Below are 23,122 nucleotides of genomic sequence, written 5' to 3' on the forward strand. Positions count from 1 at the left end.
AGCCCAATCCAGAGTCTATAATTAAAGAGGGGTAGAGTAGAGTTTATGTTGGGTGTAGTTGGAGCCCCATTCCTATCGTTGAGTGTCAGCATGAGGAAACTGCCAAGTTATCACCGAGCTTTCAAGATTGCGCTCTTATTGTGTTATTATCCACGGAGGCACATTGCTTACTATTGTAAGCTACATTTGTCACAATCCTGGGGTTCACCCACTCCTAAAGTGGAATCAGTAATGGCAAGTCAGACTACGTACTGTGTAGCCTCCACAAAACACAGCCCTTCAAGGTTAATGTGCAGCTTTTTTTATGTCTAAACCCTGAAAGGTATGGAAGAGGTTGCTGCCCGATCTCTAGGGGCGGAAACCAGTGAAGCTTAATGCACCCTTACCGTCAGCCTCGCTCGTCCAGTCCCCCGTACGCTTTGAAATGAAAGCGTCATTTCAGCCACGGTGCAGAGGTATTGTGTTTTTAAACCCAGCGAGATGTCAGTGGGTGGCGATACGCAGCCGTGGCAGATGGAGGCAGGTAATATATAGCATACCCTGAATTAAACCATCAGTCCACTCAGATGGAAAGCTCCCACTGGAGTCCAGTGCGGAAGCGCAGGCTAAAGCCACATCTCAGTGAACATTAGAGTCTATCTAGCCTATGTCCTAGCCAATGCAGGCAGCTCATCCATCTTGTTAGCCCGCCTCCACATTCCCTATGACAATAAATGAAAGTAAGGCCGTCTTCTTTTTTTCTTTCCTACATCGTCTTTATCTCTCGCCTCCTCCGCCAGTCTCTTTAGTAACCCAGCAGCTCACTGTAGATTCTGCGGGCTGCGGATGGCCTAATGGCATCAGGGCTTCAGCACCAGAGCGCGTCCCCGTTGCATCTCACTTACAATTTACAGTTACATTCAGGTTGTAGACTGCACTTGAAAAAAAAAAAAAGAACCACAAAAAAACAAGAGGAATTCAAAAATAAATGTGGCAGTTCCTCTAAGAATGCTTGAGGGGCCAAATGGAAAATAAGAAAAATAGCAGAATAATTAAAAGAATTGGAGAGCCACTGCAGCGGTCTTCAATTAGTTTGGCACCACTTTGGAAGAAAAACATGAAATGTCGAGGGTTTTGAATTTTTTTTTTTAAGGAGATTAGTTTCTAGCTAACGCAAGAGGAATGGTGAGGGACTATTTGTTTTTTTTAAAGAAAAGAAAGTCTGCTCTAACTTTCATTATTTTTACGAGACAAGAGGGAGGAAAGCCAAGGCCAAGTTGGACAATGTCCAACTTTTTACATAGTGGGCAGAGGAAAGAGGGCACATGTAGCTGTAGAATACAGTACATCTCAGCCCCTATGGGCTCGGGCCGCTGACAAGAGATGATTAGAGATCAGACAAGCTGTTTCTTTTTCCCTGGCGAGTGAACATTCAGGTTTGACCCATGCTTTTCTTAAGAGAAGACATTTGCAGGGAGGCTTTGTATCTGCGATGAGGGGCCTCACATGACAGTCTGCTGCCAGGGATCACACCGAGATGCTTAGTGGTCCGGGCAGGACTCACTGTGTTGTTGTCACTGAGGATAAGCTGAAAGCGGCAGGCAGACATCCAACTTGATATGTCAACTATTCAAGCAAAGACCTGTTCGTCTGCGGGAGACGGGATGATGGAAAAGTAGACTTTAGTCGGCGATGTGAGGACAAGAGAAGATGTCTACTGGAGCAGAGGGATAAGGTAAAGGAGAGAAAGCCATAGGGAACAAGTGAAGAGGATGCGAGGAGGGAGAGGGACGGATCCTTCTTTGATTTGAGGAGTCAAACCATCGACATATAGGTCGTTGAAGTACAACCATTTCGTTCAAGGATTAGACATCTGATCGGTTCATTTATAGCAGCATATTTAGGCTTTAGACAAAGAAGTGAACAAACAAAGGCACTTGAAAGTTTGAATTCACATTCCCCGTTGTAGATAGAAAAGGTGACTTGAATTCCATTGAGAAAAGAGAAGAATACAACGGCAGTGGTGCGGTGCTGTGTTTTTTTTCTTCTTTCCGGCACAGCTGACTTCCTGAAGCTGCCTCTCAAAGTGATTGACAGGTCTTTCATTTAAGCAGACATCCATTTGACGTCAATTAAATCCAAGGTTCTGTTTTTGCGTCTGAAAAGCATACTCCCCAGCATGTGATTATACTGCTTTTAAATCTCCATAAAGACCAATTGGGTCTTTAGCATACGGTCGACTTTGATAGTTGTCACATCATCTTCCATGCAGCATGTTCCCTGAATAATGATTAGCGATGAAATACACTAACTGTAGCCAAAGGCGACCATAGTTAATACTCATCTTTCCCCCGTGTGTCATCAGCGTTCCCTGACCTGTGAGAGGACTTCGAGGTCGCGGCTGACAAACCATGTATATTTTAAAGCTGCTTTGGACGGCAGTTAATGATATGTTTGTCATGAATTACTTTTATGTTGCAGTTATGTAAGGATGTCTTGTAAGCGGGCTTATTTAATAATGTTGGGGCGTTGTTGCTTGTATCAGTAGTGGCCGGGTGTGCGGGACATTATGACAGCACACTGTCCATGTGAAGGATGGGAGGCAATTTTCTTTGGCTGATTTTAATCTGTGCTTCCAGATAGTTTAGATCTCCTTTGAGTTGGATTTGACCTTTGTGGTCGTTTCGGACACAGTTTTACTTCCATTTTTGGATTTATGCTACATGTTTTCACGTTAAAAAAAGAATGAATTTGTTCTCCTACTGTCTGTTTTAGCGTCTGTCTTTTTATCCTAATGGATCTACAACATTTTTAAATAAAACTATATATATATATCAACATTTGTTGTCTAACATTGTTGAAATCAAGGAGTAATTTGACCTTTTTAGGAAAGATACTAAGTCCCTTTCTTAAGACCAACGCCACAATCACGTATATGCTAACTATGAAGCGACAGCTGGGACATAGTTTGGTTAGCTTAGCACAAAACCTGGAAGCAGAGACAAATCCCAAACCCAGATCCCATGCCAAACCCCAGACACTAAATACACGGCGAAAAATACACTGCTTTACTCAATAAAAGATAGCAAAATACTTTTTTTCGTCTTCTCACATTTGGCAACCTTTTTTTTTTCAAAGCTTTTTGCCACAACCCCGACTACCCGCAGTGATAACTACCTGGAAACGACGCAAGTTCCACTACTGAGATAATAATTGCATCACTCTCAAATGCTGCTGTGTGAGGACCTCCCAGACCTTATGGTTTTGTCAGCACATAACAATCCCTTCTTATTTTCCCAGAGCGACCTCATTATTTAGATGTGATATGGCATTATATACCAGCAGTGGTGTGCTGATTCAGTGGTTAGTCCTTTCCGAGCTCAGCAAGGCGCCTTCAAAGCGGCACAATACAGCCCCAAATACAATCCTCCTAATTACCTTTGGCTGGAGTGGACTTCGAACTGATAATGCTCGCACCGGGTTCAGAACAAGGGGAAGGCCACTGAACGATCCAAGCACCTTTTGCTTCTCAGAAACACAATCGAGGCCGAGAGTCGATTGTGTTAAATGGGTTTGAGTGGGTTGGTACGGCGTCCCCAACAGATTTAGCAAGTAGCAAATGGAGGTAACCCTCGCCAACGTTTCGTCCAAATTTGAAATCTGCGATGCCGTTTTCCCATCACAGGGAAGGTGTCGAGGTGCACGGGACTGTCGAGCATGTGCGCGGCCGTGGAGCCAATCTTCTGTGCTGAATGGAAGTAAATGTTTCTTTTCATTGAAAGCGGCGTCGATGTCTCGCACAACGACTGACGGAAACCGGAATAGACAATAACCGTTGCATAAATGTTTCACGGTTCAAGTCTGTACTTGATGTACAAATTGCATCATGCTTCAGAAATGCCAGCTCCAGTCGCTCCCGCCTGTATAAGACGAGAATAAGTACAGTGAAGCAGCCTTAATTGATCCACCGAACGCGGCAGCAGTCATCTCGGCTCCTGCGGTCTCACGTTTAGATTTTATTATTCTAAATTGAAATGGGGACGTTCGTCAGGATCCGGTGAATCCGGGCTGCGGTCTCCGCTGACGCCGACTATGGAAATAATCGAAACCGTGTCACCAGAGCCAGAGAGGTTAATCTTTGCAGACAGAGAGTGGGCAGCGCAGCTGAAGAGATAGACTTTGGAATTTACTGCCCCGCTATTTGTCATACTAAGCCGTTGCTCGAGACAAGGCAACTGGACACCTTGATCCGCTTAAATTAACTGTCAACATAAATGCAGCGCTGGTGAAAAATAAATAAATAGGAATGGAACACCACCAGCCCGCGTTTTCACCCACAAGGTCCTAATAAACAAGTGCTCTTGGACGGAGAGGTCGAGCCTGTGTCGACTTGCAGGAGTTAAGGTGGCTCTCAGAGATGAGTTTGAGATCCATAACAAGCCCTTAAGGGCTAGAAACATACAGAACTTGACCTGAGCCCCCATAGACTTCCCTCCACTGCACGTAATTGGAAAAAAAAAAACTACCAAAAAACAACATCCATGCCTGCCAGCACACAGCACAACAACACGTCTAGGAACAGAACAGGTTCTAAATGTAAAGCAGATGAGAACGTATAGCCAGTCAGTGTTGGGCAACTTATGAACGGGAATGAGATTTACATCATGGATCATTCTAAAGAGCCTATTAGCTTGGCAAAAACCCAATTTCACTGATGTGAAAATATATTGTAAACAAACCATATGAATGAATGAGAAAACAAATATGCAGAAAAAATGCTTCATTATTTCCAGACACACTGCTGCAGGGGTTTGCAAAGAACACTGCTGATGTAAAATTCATCAGATGATATAGCATTAAAGGTAAAAGCTCTCTCATAGGGTGTGTTTTTGCTGCCACAGTTATCCCAATAGACTTTCCAATATCTTCAAATTGCAAAAAAATCTTTTGAGAAACGCCGCGCCAAATAAATCGTACTGTGCTTTTACATCCTCTGTCCTTCAACCGTACGTGTCATCTTTTTCTGCGGAAAATAAATAAATAAATACCAAAAAATCCCCATAGGCCAAGCCGCATCGCTTCAGCTTCCACGGCCAATGTTTCAAATCCACTGTGAATTTTGGAAAATAGATTTGTTTTGTTTTTTTCTAAAATGTTTCAAAAGAACTGCTTTTATAGGAAAGTGCTGTAGTCCAACAAGGTCGCACATTCTCTGTTTACTAACCGTCTGGTAATCAAGGATGGGAAAGGAAGAAAAAAAAACAAGGCATTCAAACTACACTCTGCTGCCTTCAGACCTCTGACTCTCCTCGTCCACATAAACACACCTCACTGTGGAAACCTATTCTGATGTGTAGATTCTCTTCCTGGCTTCTGTTCAGTTCCCTTTAGGCGTTTTGTGCGAATCTCCTGAACTCCCATGCTGTCAAGAGTTTAGAGTTCCAGCAGAGACTCCTCTCCATCTGCCCGGCGCTCTCCAGGTGGACCGATCTGACATTTTGCTCAGTCACTGGCAAATAACGGCAGACAGGGAGAGGAAAAAGTCTGGACAGGTTTTAACGGTATCGCGCCATGTTGCCATTTTATATAACCATAGCCTCACATAAACTTGACCTTGCATGTCTCAAAGTTGGCCATTATTGCAATTTTCTCTCGTCGGGGACTCGGATAGTTCATAGATTTTTGTGGAATAGAATCTTTCAGCGGCTGCATGATGAACCACGCACACTGTTTTGTCCCCGGAACATACCTGGACTGAAATGGTGATGCGTTTCTGAATTCCCCAAACGTGTCGCTGCTTTACTGCGTGACAATGATTCACTCTGGGACATATAAGTGATGCACACGGGGATGCATGATTTCATACATTTGCCATATTCGGTTTGCTGGTCTACGACACAGGGGCTGTCGTATATTTTCAATGTAGAAAACAATGCAAATGTACCGGACTTCAACTACATCCGCAGTCATACGCAGGAATTTGTGTTTAACCGAACCTTAATTCACCCATTGCTAAGCCCCGCCCCCCGCTGCTACTCCATCAAGCTGTCAGAGCTGTCATGGAGCCCACACTGTCACTAACTGAAGAAGCTGAAACAGAGATTTCAGAGAGGGAGGCTCTAAGAATAGAGATGAATACTTTCTAGAGATAGAAGCTAAAGGCCACGGATGACAGTGTTGAAGTGAAGCCTCACATCACCTGACACTCGATACAGGAGAGAATGAACCACTGTTTTTTTTTTTTTAAAGCTGCTGCAATGAAACACTGTTTTTGTCAAGCTGCTACAATAATTAAAAAAGCAGCAGTAGCTAGCGTAGCATAGAAGTGCAAATGTTAGTTAATGTTGTGCCAACATGCGCTGCTATTGTTAGCCTTGAGAAACACTTTAGACAACGTATGCGAAACTAAATGCGTGAAATCTGGCGCAGCCTTACTTTTATTAATCAACACACACTTGTTGGATGATTCTTTCACTTCCCAGGGTGCAACCCAGTGTAGTCATTTAACACATTTTTCAACCTCACAGCCCTAAAAAAGGCTCACAGATATGAGTGCATTTTGAAGATATTGTTGATTTGCAGACGATGTATTAAAAAAAATAAGTAGCACTGAGGGAAATGGATGACTTTCACTGAATTTTAATTGCAAACCTCTGTGAACTGGTGCGGGCACATTGCCATGTTATCCATTCCATGTGATTTATCTCTTCAATTACATTTTTACAGCAACTTATCAAGAGTGGAGCCGCACTGTAGGAGGCTGTGTAAAAGGAGTATTTTTATTTTGTTGTTCAAAGTGAGGCCTCCAGTAAAGTCTCCTTCCCGCCTGAGTCAAACTTTAGCTCTCTGTTGCCGGGGTCTGACCTTTTTTTTTTGGGTTGAAGCGTCCTGCTCGAGCCGAGTCAGACCAGAAGGATGAAATAGGGAAAAAATGAAGAAGAAAACTGAGCTCTGACTCAGCGTCTTCCACCTGAATTGCTTGTGATGAAGCCAAGAAGAAATAAGGGAGAACTTTCCAGATTATAATGTGTAGGTCACACAGCAACGATAGCCGATGCTTTTCACAATAAGAGCGCAGGGAGCTCTGCACAACTGTTAACATAAAGCTTTGCATCTGCTGATCGTTGAAAAGGGGGATTAATTGGTATTCCCATGGAAATACAAGCAAGTACGCATCCCCCCCCCACCATTAGATGGGCTGGTGGGAAGCCTGCTCATGAATTGAGTTAACAACTAAATAGTCAAACAAGCAAGAATCAGAGCGCTTGCCTCGTATGAATGCACACATCTGACCAAGAAACGCAGAAGCTCTGCCGGCTTCAAAAACCAAAACATGCATCGCGTGCATTGTTTTCATGTCTTTGAGATGAGAGGTTTTGTTTAAAGTGCAAGGTTTATTTCAAATTTCTGTCTGCATACGTTTTCGACTTCCCACTCAAAGCATGCTGGGAGAGCGCTTCTGTTGATTTGCAACAATGTTCGACTTCAAACCCCCAAAAAAACAGTGGCCTTGATGCGCCACGGCGTCACACTCACACAAAAGGAATCGTTTACAGGGACGCCGTCTATTCCCCAGGGGGGTTTCGTCATCAAGCTTTGTATTAACCCACAGATGAAACTACGTCTAACGATGAGAATCCAGCGTTAATAAAGCGTTAAACTTGATCATCCAAGAGGTGACTTTCACCTACAGTCACTGCTGCTCACGTTTTGATCATTAATGGATCACTCTTGTGGGCTTTTGGGGGGGAAAAGCAGGAGAAAAGAAGAGAATAACAGATCAGAAACCTTGGTGTTGATCGTCAGCAGTGAGCAACAACAGCACGAGGACTGCGTCGGCAGTCTTTTTTGAAGGGAAGGAAGGGGATGAGAGGGAATGGCAGACTTTCAAACACTGCAAAAAAAAATAAAAATAATAATAATAAGAGTCAAAATCTCACAGGACTAAATTGGGAAACTCAAAGGCATGTCCTGTTTTGCAGACCCGACAGTAATGCACCGCACGCCGGTGGATGCTGGGATATTTGCCTTGGAGTGACGCCGAGTCCATTCCAAGGATGCATATAGGCAGGGCGGATTTTATTCAGCAAAGGTAGGCAGTAAAACACACCATGCGGGTTGAGGGGCTCTCAAATTGTTTGCGGCAACCTCATAAAAAAAGACGGGGGAACTGTGTCGGCGTTTCAGCTGCTACGCGGGAGCCAAGGTGAAGGACGTATTACTGTGGGAGCCACAACACACAGACATATATTACTTCGTGCCGTTGGGCCTTGAATCGTGGATTACCATACGGAAACACAAGGTGACGTTGACAAAACATGGGATTGAAATCCAAGATGTCTTTCTTCACATACTCTGAAATACGGATCATAACCTCAAATCTTGTAGTTACAGCAGCGTCATCCCCTCGTTTGGAACACGCCGGTACTACAGATGTGTTGCACTGTTTAAATGGCATCGCATCAGCCAATGAAAGTCCCCATCGCCGCGAATGTTGTCTTTTTAGCACCTAAAGCGTGCCTTTTTTTTCTTTCTGCGAGATGAAAATGAAATCATAACGGAAAGCTACTTATTGATTATTCCTGTTGCCGTCAGTGGTATTATTGCCGTTTCTCCTGGCTGTTGCCGTCCGAGGAGAAAGCAGTGCCAGACAAAAGTCATCTTTGATGGAGGAATCAGCCGCGTGAGTCATAAACCACGGCTGATTAAAAACAACACCGGCGTGGGAATTTCCAAACAGAGGAGCGGGCGGTGGCAGCAAGTTCAGCAAAAAAAAACAAAAAAAAAATGAATTAAATGTTCAATGCACTATTGAATAGTGTGTCATTAGGAGTGGATTGCGACGTGGCTTTTAGGGTCACAAGATAAGTGTGGCAGAGCTCCGGGCTGTTTGGGAGATAAGAGGAGCGGCGCTGTTTAGGCAACTAGTTTACTGTGAAGAAGTCTGCTGTGCGTGCACTTACTTTAGTTTGTCCTTTCTGTTCTTGTTTTGTTCTCTTTTGTTGTTGTTTTTTTTTGCCTTCCCTATTTTCTCTGGATGAAAGGGATGGGAAGAAGAAGAAAAAAATGGCTCAACATTGTAATTAAAACTCGAGCCACCCAGCGGTCTGAGGAAAGAGGGTGAGGGGAGGGGGGGGGGGGGGGGGGGCACTGGACGAGTCCGATGCGATTGTGATTAAAAATGAGAAAAGACAGACGGATGATAAACAGGCTGCCCGGAGTTTAACCACGGATGTCAGATTCGCTGATGTCCTTATTGTTTTCCATTTGGCTTAATCAAACGGCGGCGGCAAAGCCGTGGGATTTGTGCGACGTGGCCTCGGTCGCCCGACCTCCCGCGGTGAGAGAGTGAAGCATAAGCCACCCGACTTGTTTTGGTTTCAAAAACACTTGACTAAATGTGCACGTTCGGCTTCCCGTTGCAAGTACGTTGTTTCAGCGCAGTCGCTTTCGGAAGTGAAATCTTAACATCGGGGGAAGAAACTTCAGCCGCAAAGTCGTCAAAATACATGCTGGCGTTCCCAACAAACAGCCTTGGATCGCCGATCCAAACTGCGTTTACTTGATGCGTCAAAAAGAAGCGCCGCGGGTCATTAACCCCTCCCCAACCCCAACGGCGCTCACGCGGAGCCTCAATGCACGACACCTCTTCAAAACTAGACCGATGGTTTTCCCGCATGCGCCGGCATGTCGCTCAACGCCGCCGCTGGAAACCCATTGCGACATTGTTTGCCGTGGAGCTTAGAGAGCGGCGGCGGCGGCAACGAGGTCACAGGATTTGGCGAACCTGCTCCGATCTCTGAGGACGTCTAACCACAGAGTAGCTTTAACAGCATAATCCGGCTGAAGTCTTGTTTACCGCACAAAGAAAGCGCTCCTCCTCTGGGGCGGGGGAGGGGGGAGGGGCTTTGAGAGATAGCGCTCAAGCCTCATCCAGGAAATTGCACTGTTACACGAGTATGTAATTAAAATAATTGGTGGCGATTGGGCGGGAGCAAATGTTCGACAATATACACGCCGTTTGGGATGTACGTTACTTTATCGGCTTAGTCGAGTGAGAGGCTTGTGGTGGAGGGAGGTGGGGGGGGGGGGACTTGGAAATGCCACCGAGAGCAGTGGAAAGGTCAACCACTCCGACGTTTCCCAGTGCACCATTCGTCACCAACAGCACAGGTAAACAAGACTCTGCTGGGTTCTCGTGCAGCAGACGTCACGTGCATTGTTCCTGTTGTGTAGACGCGGCAATAAGCGACAGAAAAGAAACGACTTGAACTGCGACTCTGAATCCAATTTGAATGGATTGACAAGTCCCGCACCGACATACGCTTTGTTTCATCTTTATATCCACACTCCGGCTTTCAACCAGACACCCACGTTCTCATTCACGTGTATTGACCCGGTAGCTCAAAAATAATGCAATCGTGGTGGTTAATGCGACGTTAATACAGTTACTTGTTGCGCATTTTAAAAACAAAATCGGAAACAAAGTTTTGGTTTCGCAGTCGCTCCCTGGTTCTCAAGTACTTTCTTTTTGCGTCAGCGGCTGCGCGGAGATCGGCAATCTGAGATACGAGCCGGCGAGTCGGAAGGCCCGCTTGATGGAGTGCAGCGCCCCGCGTTCGCTCTTGGTCGACTCCATTACTTCTCCGCACAGAGACGGCGGTGCCGAAGAAGATCCTCGGCAAATTTGATCAGCGAGATTACAAACCGCCCGCGTGCTAGATCATTTAAACCTCATCTCTGTTGCCTGCAAGGACCACAATACATTACTCCCCCAAACCCCCCTACACACACCCGCACGGCGTGCATCTATCAGCCCCCTCGCGCCTTCTGCCGCTGCGGGTCTCCAGAGATCAGATGAAACGAAGAGGGACGAGTTCACCGTCCAAATGCGGAGGGGGGAGAGGAGGGAGGGTCCTGACCCGGCAGGGTCAACGGGACTTGAGGCACGGCCAACGGCGTCCAAATGAGGCTTCGAATGGCCGCAGATTCATCAAGCGGCACCGGGGCCGGGGAGCCGTGGCCTCGACGGAAGCTGTCTGCGAATGATCGACGGCCGCACGAGTGTCTCGGAGCGCTCGGAGAGCGCTCTGCCCCGGTCGGCGCATTGCAGAAGGACACATAATCTATTGCTGTAATTGGACACCAGCAGAGGGGAAATCAACGGTGGATTTGTGGATTGGATAAACCGTACCGGCGGGAGATTTATCACGGCCGGTTCTCCGGGAACTATGTAGAATTGGTTACATGTGGTCCTTGTGCGTTTGACGCACGTTTTATATCTATCATGTTGACGTTTTAAGAAGTAAAAAAAAAGGAGAAATGTCAATGGAAGTGGACTCGAATAGGAGTACCTCCAATAGAATGTGGACATCGCTTGACTCGAGGCACACGCGTGTGTGTGTTTAATCCATCCCAGCATGTGTATCAGACACTTTGTATGACCCGTCGATGCCTGTAGATTACCCAGAAGGCATCAGCCTGACCCCACGGTAAGAACACCTGTGCTAGCAGTTTACCTAAGTGTTCCCTCCCCCTCTTAAACTCTTACTCCTGACTTGTGTTGTTTTTAATTAAAAAAAAAAAAAAAGGAGGGACAACCTTGGTGTGTTATGGCAGCATTAAAAGAAAAAAAGAGCAATTTAGTTTTGCTACCCTCAGCCCATTCTCTGGAGAAACAATTATCATTCTTTACCGTGACTTTTAAGAGCTGCTCGAGGGCCAAAGCAGAAACAACGACAAGGACGCCGCCCCCCCCCCCTTCCCTCCCTCCCTCCTCCCTTTGTTTGTGGAACTGTGTGAATATTATATTTGCTCCCTGCTGAGAAGTTGGGACTATCAGACTGATTTGCCTGCTCGGCTCTGCCTCGCCGACACCGGCCCCTTTTTGTTCCCCGCGTCTCCAAACATTTTCTTTGCAGCTGTTTTGAGTTAATGCTGTCATTAGACTATTGGATCCTGTAGCCAAATTATAATGTGATCTCCCGCATCATCTATTCTTCTCTTCCCTCTGAGCTGATGAATCGCTTAAGGTCAGACTATCAAATTAGTGGCTCCCATTACTCCCCAGACACTAATGGCATCTTTATGAAAAGGAAAAGATATGTAATCTCTCCAAAAGCCGTTTGGAGACCAAACAGTTTGTCTGAAGATGAAATGTTAGTGCGGCCCTCGGTGGATTGTGAAGTGTACAGTTTCACTTTTCATTCTCACACGCGTACGTGGGCGTATTGTGCAATTTGCCCGAATGCTAACTCTGTTTGTATCTATTAATCTGTGTGTATCACTGCACCCTCAAGTGTAGGACGTCTCATTTTATAACAGCCGAGTAAAAAAAAAAACTGAATGACAAAGCAACCGCAAATCCTTATCAAAATAAATACATAACAAAAAGGCTGGGTCAACCGCGCTCCCTTTGACGGGCCACATAATTAAAGCTGTTTATTCTACTAAGTAAACTCGCTGTGATTTGAGGCTCCCTTAATTAATCCCTGTTTGCATGCGATGGGCCTGGAGACCTGCCAAGGACACTTTTGAATGGACAGAGGTCACCAAATGCCAAATCCCATAGCGATTTAAAAAAAAAAAAAGCAAACGGCTGGTAATATTCTTTAATTAATTGCGTGTCGTTTCATATGTATTTGTCCACGCTAATGCATCGTTGTCGACATATCCCATGACAAGACCAAGTCAAACAATGAACAGATTGCGCAATTGGTTAAAGTGTATCCAAAGCCCGGTGTAGCTTACTCCTCTGTGCCCATAAGCTCCATTGTTGTCCAAACACTATTAAAAGCCCATATGTCATACTGTGGGGCCGGGCACCGCCGCTTTATTACCACCAACAGAGGCACTGTAGTTTACTTACGTCCACCCTTTTACCGAATGGGAATTCATCCGCAGCTGAAAATAGTCCCAAACAAATGCACTATTTCATCCTGTTTCAGTGAAACCACTGCTTTAGGATGTAAGTGAGCCGATCGGGAGGAATATATTCAGACCAAGTAAGGCCTTGTTGGTCTTTCAAAGCCATCTTTATCCATTGAATTGATTTTAATATGTCTATTATGGTTATTGTCTCCCAGAAAAAAAACTAAGCATAAGAGCTTTTTATTGTGTTTTATTGTCTTTTGGATCACTGTGAAAGCTGTAATTGTACCACGAAATACAGTCACGCAGTGAACCGCCTCTGTGTCGCTTCTTTGAATCCGACATCCCGCAGTGGCCCGATTTCATTTGAATTCCCTGCCGCCGCCCGAGAGGCCGACGCGGGGGTCACCGGATCGGGGACCAGGACTGAAATCAAACAGCTCGAGCTTCAGGGGAGAGACCCCCCGGACTGCCGCAACGGAAGTCCATCACCGGGTCGCAGCCTCAATCCGTCACTGTCGGCCGCCGCCGTCAAGAGCAGGTCCAAGGAGGAGCCGGGAATGACTCAGGACTGCAAGCGCTCCGGTTGGCTCTTCGGGGTCGGACGCTTGATGAATCGACTGTGTGTGTGTGTGTGTGTGTGTGTTTTTGTCCGTTCTTGTCGAATGTCCTCCTTTAAATTTAAACCAGCCGCACGCCAGATGACGCACGTCAGAAGATGAGTTGCTTTTGAGACAATCCAAAATGCAAACCGCAAATCAATTGTTCCAGCTACTAATGTCATAGCATGACTATTGATGACATCTTCCCTCTGCAGATATATAGTGGTCTGTACTTCCTGAGGGACAGGTATACAAAGAGACTGAGTCTTCAGCCAAGACCTGCAATCAAACAGCTTAGTTCACTAAAAAAGATCCCTCTACCTCCTCCACCATCTGCAGCGGAGATCCAGGTTATGACCTCAATCCCTCACTCGGAGGTTGGAGACAGACTGTGTTCACTTTCCATTCAGCCACCTCCTATGTGCTCTGGATTCAAGCTGAAATTGCATACCAGGAACCTTGAAGTATTTGAGTTAATCCAGACTGAATACACGCACCTTAAAATATATTTTTTTTCTTCCACCTGGCATCCGCTCGACGCCGCGTTTTTTAAAATAACGCATTTAGATTTTTTTCTGGCAGGAGTTTTGGGACTCTGCGCATGTCGCACACCAACGGTCTGTTTTAGTCACCCACCCCTGTGCTCAATTAAATTTCCCTGTTGGCCATGTCCACTTGTTATTTTGGCTCTTTAATGACAACTTCCAGCCCAGGGAAAGGATTACCTGTGACTAGGGGTGACGAAGAGGTGAAAGCATTGTCAGGTATCTTTTTTTCTTCCCCTAATTCTTTATTCTGACAATTCTGCCCATTATCAAATTATAGACAACCAAAGTGTATGATACACTTTTGCTTCTTTGTCCTCTTCCGCCCTTATGTCATTTTATACCCAAAAAGACAGCGGCAAGCACAGGATCAAACACAAAATGCTGCTAACAATATTCCCGGCAGATCCTGAAGGCTTCGAACTAGTGACCGTTATTAAATGATAACAGTCGGTTGTAAATACTCAGGGCATCGAATTCTGTGGGAGGCAATAACTTTCTGAAGGCTGTTAGAAGCCCAAATTTAATCCAAACTCCCCTCCTCGCTCCTCTTGTCTTCCCGCCCTGAGTGGATGGACGCTGTTGAAGTGTGATGATCTTTTGCCAAAGGGATAAAATGCAAGACTTAAAAATAAAACATTCCGGGCGCAGTTGTCTACTTTGACATGAGCAGAGATACCGAAACAAAGGAGGAGAGAAACGCGGGGTTATGACTCGCAGTGAAAGGCATCGCCGCGCAGCTCCAGACGATTGTAAAATGCAGATAAACATTGTCTCATTTCTTGCCGTCTGAAAAGTTTCCGATTCCTGGCTCGAGTTAGGGACCGTGCTGTCAAACACGTGCGCCTGTGATTTGACAAACACCGCGCTCGTCCCGACGCAACCAGGAGGCGGGCTCGGTCTGGAGGTGGCCGGCTTATAACTTGACTCTCCTGCCGCTTCCCAAGACCAAGTTGGTAGCGTGCAGCATTGCGCAGTTGGAGAATCCCCTTCGCAGTCGGCCATCTTGGATCCATTCCTCGGTACCGCCGGTGAAATATAGGTCACATGCTATTCCTGTGTTTCCCGAAAACTTCTGAGAGCTTCAAATAAATGTTCAAGCTGATTAAATTCCACTGCCCTGCCCTCCTTAACCCCAAGTTCAAGAGCTTCTGGATTCTAGATGATCCCAAAAGGATCCTTTTATATTTGAGACTCTAAAGCAGGAAGGGGGGGAAAAAAGGGTCTTCTGGTGTGCCATTCTTAATTATCCGACTCTCCGGGCAGATTCATTTACTGCACGCTGATATAGTGCTGGAAGTCCAACGGCAACAGATGCGTTATATTCCCACTAACAAAACCCTATATAATTGGCCTCAAAACACAGCAAGAATGAGAGTTACTTGCTTTTGAAACCTCAGAGGTGAAGACTTTGGTTTCAGCTCCAATGTGATTGATTCCTTCTCAATTCTTAAAGGATTTGCAGTGCTTAAAGCTTTTGTAGCGGCGAAGTCTGCCGATGCTCATTACAGAGGCAGCAGCCGAGCCAGACAGATATCTGCCACTGGAACTTTTTGGGGGGCTTTTGTGCTTATTGTATTTTTTTGTGCGTATGTGTGTGTGTGTTTTTGTGTGTGTGCGCGTGTGTTCCCGTCGCAGTGTGAAGGCAGGCTTGTAATGTAGCTCCAATTATATGGTCCGCCTAAAGGGAAGAGCAACGAGGCTTACTTGAGCATCTGCCGCTTTTTGATGCAGTTGCTGACCTCACATTGTCTCCCCCTCTGGTGGATTATTTATCATTAAAATATACAACTAAATAAATACCAAGAGGAGCACTTCCAACTCCGAAAACAATGAGGCACGCCAGGATGAGGGACAGTCTTCGCGACTCCAGCGACCCCGTCGCAACGATGGCCGAACCCGTCACCGCGCTACTGGAGACCCGGGCCATGTTGCTGGGCCAGCTATCGGGACGGACACACGGGAGAACCAGAACGACGCAGAACCTTCTAAAAAGGGAATCTGGTGCTCTGCAAACACAATGATCAACGTTACTTGTTTTAGCTTGCTTTAAATGATGTATTTACTCGAAATTGAAATGGTACTGAGGAGAGAGAGAGACGCAGATAAAAGCCCAAGAATGGCTCTTTAGAATCTGATAAGGAATCGAGCGAGGGAGATGGAGAGGACGAGTATTTATACAACGGGTCACTGTGAGGTCAGCATCCACAGCCACAGTATCATTCGAGCCGCGAGTGACTCACGGTGAGACAGAATGAAGCTCACAAAACAACACACAGGAAGGACAGTATCTGAGCGCTGGTTCACTAATATGTGCCGCGAAACAGTAGCAGCAACAATGAGTTCACTGGGTACTGCAATAAAATCAAAATATAACATGTTCCTATTAAATCTTACAAAAGAGTCAAGACATTTTCTTCAAACTCCGCGCTGCCCAACTTTTAGAATCAAAAATGCATGAACAGAGAAGTTTCAGGTCACCGTCTCACTTCGCCATTGGCTTGTGGACTGAGATAATGATCTCTGAACTCGGAGGATTTTTCTTCCAGATCTCCTCCGTCTGTGTCACTGTGAAGTCAAGACAGGTATTTTTTTTTGAAGAAATTCACTCAAAGAGACACTTGATCCTCGGGTGTCAGCGGACATATTGTACCGCTGGAGACGGCTGGAATTCTTTAATTCTCCAGCTGAAATGTGTTTGGCTTGAAACTTTTATTGCATTGTGTGATATCCTGAAGGACCCTGGTATGAAACTGTATCTTTCATATGAGCAGTTTTAACCACTCACTTTAATCCCAGGCATTTTTTTTAAATGCCGCACATTACATTTACAATCAAAATGATAAATAACATGGAAAGTATTTTATTATTCTGCAGCTGAATGCCCAGTCACTATGCATGCCTGACCCTATTTGCACTCAGGATACATTATGCAATCAAATAGAGGTTTGCGGACTATGTTAATGAAGGCAACTGTATTCCAGTCTCCCGCTTGGGCAAACAAACATCTGCTAGTCAGCTAAAAAGGGGGAAAAAGGGGCCGCGAAGAAAAGATATTCAGGCTTTGCAGGTCTCAGGCCCGAATGATTTTTCTTCAGCGCTGTCCTCTGGCTGAATCATTCTGAATCACAAAATAAATCAGTCTTCTATCCAGAGGGGAGGGAACTCCATTACAGTGGCTGCAGGGTACACAGTATTCCTCCTGACCTCAACGACCCCATTTACTTAGCAGCAAATGGCACAAGAACATACAGAACAACCTAAATTTATTCCGCAGACTTTTTTTGTTGGTGCAATCTCCGACCGTGTATCTGAATGGAAAGAAATTGCCAATGTATCGAGAATTGTATGGGTTTTTAAATGGAACACGCCGTGCAAAGCGTGTCGGGGGTTTCAGCATTTAGCCAGCATGCTAAATGCTGATGTTTAGCATGTATATTATTACCCATGTTCACCTTAATTTAGGTTTTAGCTAACATGCTGACGTTTAGCAGGTATATTATGACCCATGTTCACCTTATTTTAGCTTTTAGCTAACATGCTGACGTTTAGCAGGTATATTATGACCCATGTTCACCCTATTTTAGCTGTTAGCTAACATGCTGACGTTTAGCATGTATATTATTACCCATGTTCACCTTATTTTAGCTTTTAGCTAACGTGCTGACGTTTAGCATGTATATTATTACCCATGTTCCCCTTATTTTCGAATTTAGCTAGCATGCTAACATGCTGACGTTTAGAAGGTCTAACATTACCCATGTTGACCTTCTTTGATTGGATGTGGACACGGTGACGTCGCGGATCGGATTATCAGACGACTAGTCTGAAGCCTCGAGTTCTCCGTTTTCACCGTCGCCACACATTGAATATGTCATTTTTTAGGTCACTGTAACACCCAGACCCGACTACGCAGCGACCTGTCAATCATCAAGCCATATAGCTCTGGTGTGAATGTCAGTATTTTTTGCAGATTCGAAACCCTTGACCTTTTATGAAGTTAAGGCGTCACCAAACTTTTTTAATTTCAGGGCGACCCAGCCCATATTAGTTTGAGATATCGCAGTGAAAGAGAATCACCGTCTAGGTTTACTGGTTGAGAGACGTCTCCTATTTTCAGATGCCGAAACAGCTCATTTTGAATAGCTATTTCTGAAATTCTCAGCAGACCCAGGTGGTCAGAGGAAATTGTGCCTCGCTCTTCTGGGTTATTTTTTCCCTTCATGTTTATTTTCTTGCACTCTTCAGGAGGTTCATGCAGTTCTCATTTATTTAAAAAAAAGAAAAAAGCAATCCATTTAATTTTGCCCTGCAGAAATCGCTCAAGTAATTGCAAGAATTGAGCATTGCCTGACTATTTGCAAGAGTTGTATTTCCCATTAAGAAGGGGAAAAAACCCTTTATCCTCTCAGGTTGAAGGGAATCACGTGTCTGTAGGACAACAAACAGGATGATAGAGAGAAGTGCTATTAACAAAACTCAGTAGCATGGAATATTTGCTTCATCTATCCTCCTTCACTTTACATTTGTAGGAGTATATACACTTATATAAAGTATTATTTTAAACTTTGTCTCAGTGGCAAATGCAAAAACATTTTGCTTTTGTGGTCCTGATGTGGGACGAGATCAGCTTGTGTCTGAAAGAAGCCGACTAAAGCTAAGTGAGCTGTAACCGACGGTTATCCTATTCCCTCTTCTTTTTTTGACATCTCTTTCTCATCGCACCAAAGAAGTGGGGTGACCTTGGCTGGCACTTTAAAGTCATCATTCGACCCAATAACCAGTTGGGTCGAGGGAGCAAAAGGCCTGCAAATTGACACAAGAGGCCTGTGTTTTTTTTTTTATTATTATTCGTCTCGTGGTGTTTCTTTGCAGTCTGGACATGAGAACTCAGCCGTGTGCTTCATTTTGACGTCTCGCAGGCCTCAACACTGGGAGGAGCCTGTGAAGAGAAGGTCTGACTCAAAGGTAAAGATCAACTCTTTTATAGATTTCTGTCTCCAAAAGAATGAGAATTAACTTGAACTTCTACCTTTCCGCAGAGACCCCGCCTCCAGATCTTATCAAATAAGGAGCAGGACGAAATCCAAACAGGAAGTGACAACCGACACGGCTCTTTTTGAATCAAGGACAGTGCAGATGCCACTGATCTGCAAATACAGTTTTGACATGATTGGTTCTGCTGTAATTAAAAAAAAAAAATAATATGAATCCCCTGAACCAGAAAAAAATGTCGGTGGAAAGCAATTGGGACGTCTCTGCACGGAGTCATTTCCTGTGATGACTTCACCGGTTCTCCTTTCTCATTTGAAATTTGCATCAATAATCCCAGAGCCACAATGAAGAAAAAGGATTAACGCCGGCCGAATAATTGAAGAAATTGGAATTTGGAATTGATGTTGCTCGGCAAACCCTTAATTTGAGTTTTCTAATGGCGGGTTTAATTTCAGTCAATTGAGTCACCCCAAAATTATATGCCAATTTCCTCACGCCACCTTGCCGAAGTCAAATGCGCGCCTGACGTAACGGTTCAAATAGTGGATGACAAATTCACGCCATCGATCGCTGCTCGTGGGCCAATTGCTCTGCGTGGTGCCAGACGGCTTGTGTATCTGTTTGCATCACAGTTATTAAAATCACGATCGGAGTCGTCATTAACCTTCATTCCCCTACTTTCTGCTGACAGATTCTCATCAGCATAATTGCTCCACACAAGACAATCCAGCATGATAATTAGTCAGATATTGAACAAAAAGATGTTTCTTTTTTGTCCAAAGTGTTTTAAATGGGCAATTTTTGGGGGGGCATTTCTGATTTTGAGGATCCCGATTTGACCCTCCGAGTGTCAACGTCCAGGTCTAAAAAAGTGATGACGATGCAGAAGTGTTAACAATGAATCAAGTAAGATGTAGGGTCTTTTTTTTTAAAGGCATAAGTTGCAAATATGTTTCCTCCGATCACAATGGCTAAGCAAACGATGCTCGTATGAATAGAGGGATGATAGAAACCTGGAAGGACTCAAAGTCTCTGTTTGATTTACTTCCCTCTGCATGAAGTCTCTCCGCTGCGTCGCGTCCCTCTGAGTCAATCGCGCCCATTTCCCCCCCCCCCCCCCCCCCCCCCCCGCAAAAAAAAAATCAGTTGATTTCATGGCGCGACGGGCAAATGCAACATTGGAGGGGAAAACATTTTCATTTTCCAACGCATGTGTGTCTTCCTTTACGGTTAACCAACACTGATATCAGACTTTGTTGTTTGCACAGCTTGAGTGATGTGGCACCAAAGTGACCTACAAAACAGCCGTGGTGGGGCTATAAATCACATTGGGTCTGGAATTAATCACAGTGCAGAGGACATCTTCTGCCACCGCTGTCCTCGCACAATCACTCGCTGCAAAAGCGCTCCCTCCCATCCTTCCTTCCTTCCTTCTTTTCCTCCATCGCTCCATCAGCCAGCAAAGCGACCACCGATTGGTCTGGAGAGGAAGAGAGAGACAGAGAGAGAGAGAGAGAGAGAGAGAGAGAGAGAGAGAGAGAGAGAGAGAGAGAGAGATGTCCTTTCCGGCACTCATTTAAAATGCAGGTTAAAGTTTATAGAGTTAATCTGCGTGCCAGCCCTCTGAAACGCTTTTTCAGCCGAAGACAATGAAGACTTTGTTTTTGAGATTAACCTCAAGCCTTTTTTTTTTTCAAAAATATTAATAATTCACAGCCTTCACCCCCCCCCCCTACTATTATGATAACTGTCTGGTTGTATTTCAGGGCCACAGGGACCAGGCTGGGAGCAGGGGGTTGGGGGGAGTGAAGCGGTGGGCTTGATTTATTAGACGGTGGGCTCAGCGGGGGGGATCCAATCAACATTACAATGGATGCCAACACCCGAGTCGGCATGAGGCCGACGGCGCTTCAAGGGCGGTTCAAAGGCGAGTAGGCGCGGTGGGTAAGTCTGCGTCGCGAGGCACCAATCCCCGCGAGCCGCCGCTGGAAAACAACGACGACGACGACCGCAACAAAAACAAAAACAGAGTCGGCGTCACCTCTGCGACGACGACGCGGCCTTCACGTGCGGGTCATCCGTCCTTAAAACTGTAATCGTTCGGTGCGACGATTTGGATGTGTGGAATTCAAGACCCCTACTTGCCCCCTTCGCCCCCGTCATGCAAATATGAAATACTTTTTTTTCCAGTAGGTTGAAGGAGGAGTACGAGTGGAGAGGTTGCGTAGACAAAAAAAAAAAAGGAGAAAAAAAGGGTTGTTTTTTTCTCACGTGGCTAATGGGAAGGCTTTTAATTCTCCGCAGGCACGACGCCTCAGCCGATTGAAAGCGGGAAGACATTTGATCCACAGGTTATTTAACAGCTGACTTAATTATCGGTGCGCTATTACACACCGACGCTAGAGCGCCGCTGCCTTTTGACTACATCTGGTTTGCTTTTTTTTTTTCCCCTGCTCATTATCCTCAGTCACCTCACTGACGCCGGTGACGTTGAACCACTACTTCCACGCAACTCAAATTGCCTCGTAACGAGAAGCCGAAAGACGGCTCGGAGAGGAACGCCGCAGGTTTTTTTTTGCCGCCACTTGAATAAGTGTACTGAGAATTAGCTTTTTTTTCCCCCAACTATCCTCAGTATTGGGTTGCTTTCTTTCAATGGAGTTTGCTCACCATCCATCACCTGCCAAGAAAGTCAACCCCCCCCCGCCCCCAATCTAGGCTCCTAAACGTTTTACTTTTTGGAAATAAAGTTGTTTTATGTGACGGGGTTGCCCAACCTTCGTCATTTCTGGTTCAGGAAATTCAGATTTTGGGTCTGTAAGGTAGTGAAGTAAAAAAACAGAGTCTGTCCCCCAGATGGCCTGATGGATAACGATCTCACACACCAGGATAGAGTTCGGGGGTCTAAAAGCCGTCTCTCCATGTCAGGCCAAATTTGCCTCGGCGGCTGCGGGGGACGAGAGGCATCGCTCACCTTTTGCCCCGGTGGGTTGAGGCGGATTTGATAGCTGATGATTACAGCTGACAGCTGTCCAACGTATCTTTTTTTTTTTAAAAAGAGGTCAGTGAAAGGGCCTCGGTGTGTGAACAATGTCCAATTTCCCCTGAACCTGCTGGTTGCTGGTGTTTGAAATCATACACATTTATATTACCGCTTGCTTTGGCGAGGCGGGCCTGCCGGGGAGAAAAAAAAAAGAGCCACGACGAGTGCAGGTCAGGAGCGCATTTCCCAATTTCCCCAAAAGATTATGAGAGCATTCTTGAAACTGAACACTCTCAGAATACACTCATTCAAGAGGAGCTGTTTAGTGGCGACTCAAAACGCAGGCCAACGAGGTACCGTCACCTTATCTTCCTGTTTTCTGACCTCCCACACGGTGCGGCGTGATTCAACCCTCCCACACGCCCGCTCCCTATTTGACTGCAATGAACGCCGCGCGCCGCGGCGGTAAACGAGCGTCTATATGTGTTACCAAACAAACTGGAGCTTGATGACTAGTTTTGATTGCATTGCACCCTCCTTGCCAGATGGGTTCCCATTCTTTTTTACATTTTTTTTTTTTTGTAGCAGTGTTGAAGTGGCTGCTGCGAGTGGTATGTGTTTTTCACAAGTGGCTTCGAACCCTTCCGTCAAAAATAAATGACGCTTTACGGACCAAATGTGTATGTTGGTTGACATCATGCCGTTGCAAGGATAAAAACACAAAGACTGTGGCAGCATTGAGTCATCTGTGGCTCTTTATTAGGGAAGAAATGTGTCCCGCTTTTACCTTCCCTTATATGGGCGTTCAGTCGTCACATGACCGCGACTTTAGCCAGCGGAGGTGAAAGGGTCACAGTGCATCCTGTTGTGTCTCTTGAGATGAAAATAAACCTTACATATGTTTATCTAATGCTATTCTTTTTTTATACTAATTATAGGATTTATTTTGTTTATCACCCCCTTGTGGATTTTAACACATTTTGTTGTTGTTTTTACACTTTTGTGAACAACTGAATACAGTTATTCTTGTAAGCTACTATGACAATCCACCATACACATCCTTTTATACATCTCTCACATTTTACTTCAACAAGGAAGCCTTTTTATGTCCCTCCTTTCAAACCTTTATAGTTCCATATTTTACTCTG

Source organism: Clinocottus analis, unplaced genomic scaffold (genome assembly GCF_023055335.1).
Source record: "Clinocottus analis isolate CAN_PGR_092001 unplaced genomic scaffold, fCliAna1.0.p SCAF_24, whole genome shotgun sequence".
NCBI classification, from domain to species: domain Eukaryota; kingdom Metazoa; phylum Chordata; class Actinopteri; order Perciformes; family Cottidae; genus Clinocottus; species Clinocottus analis.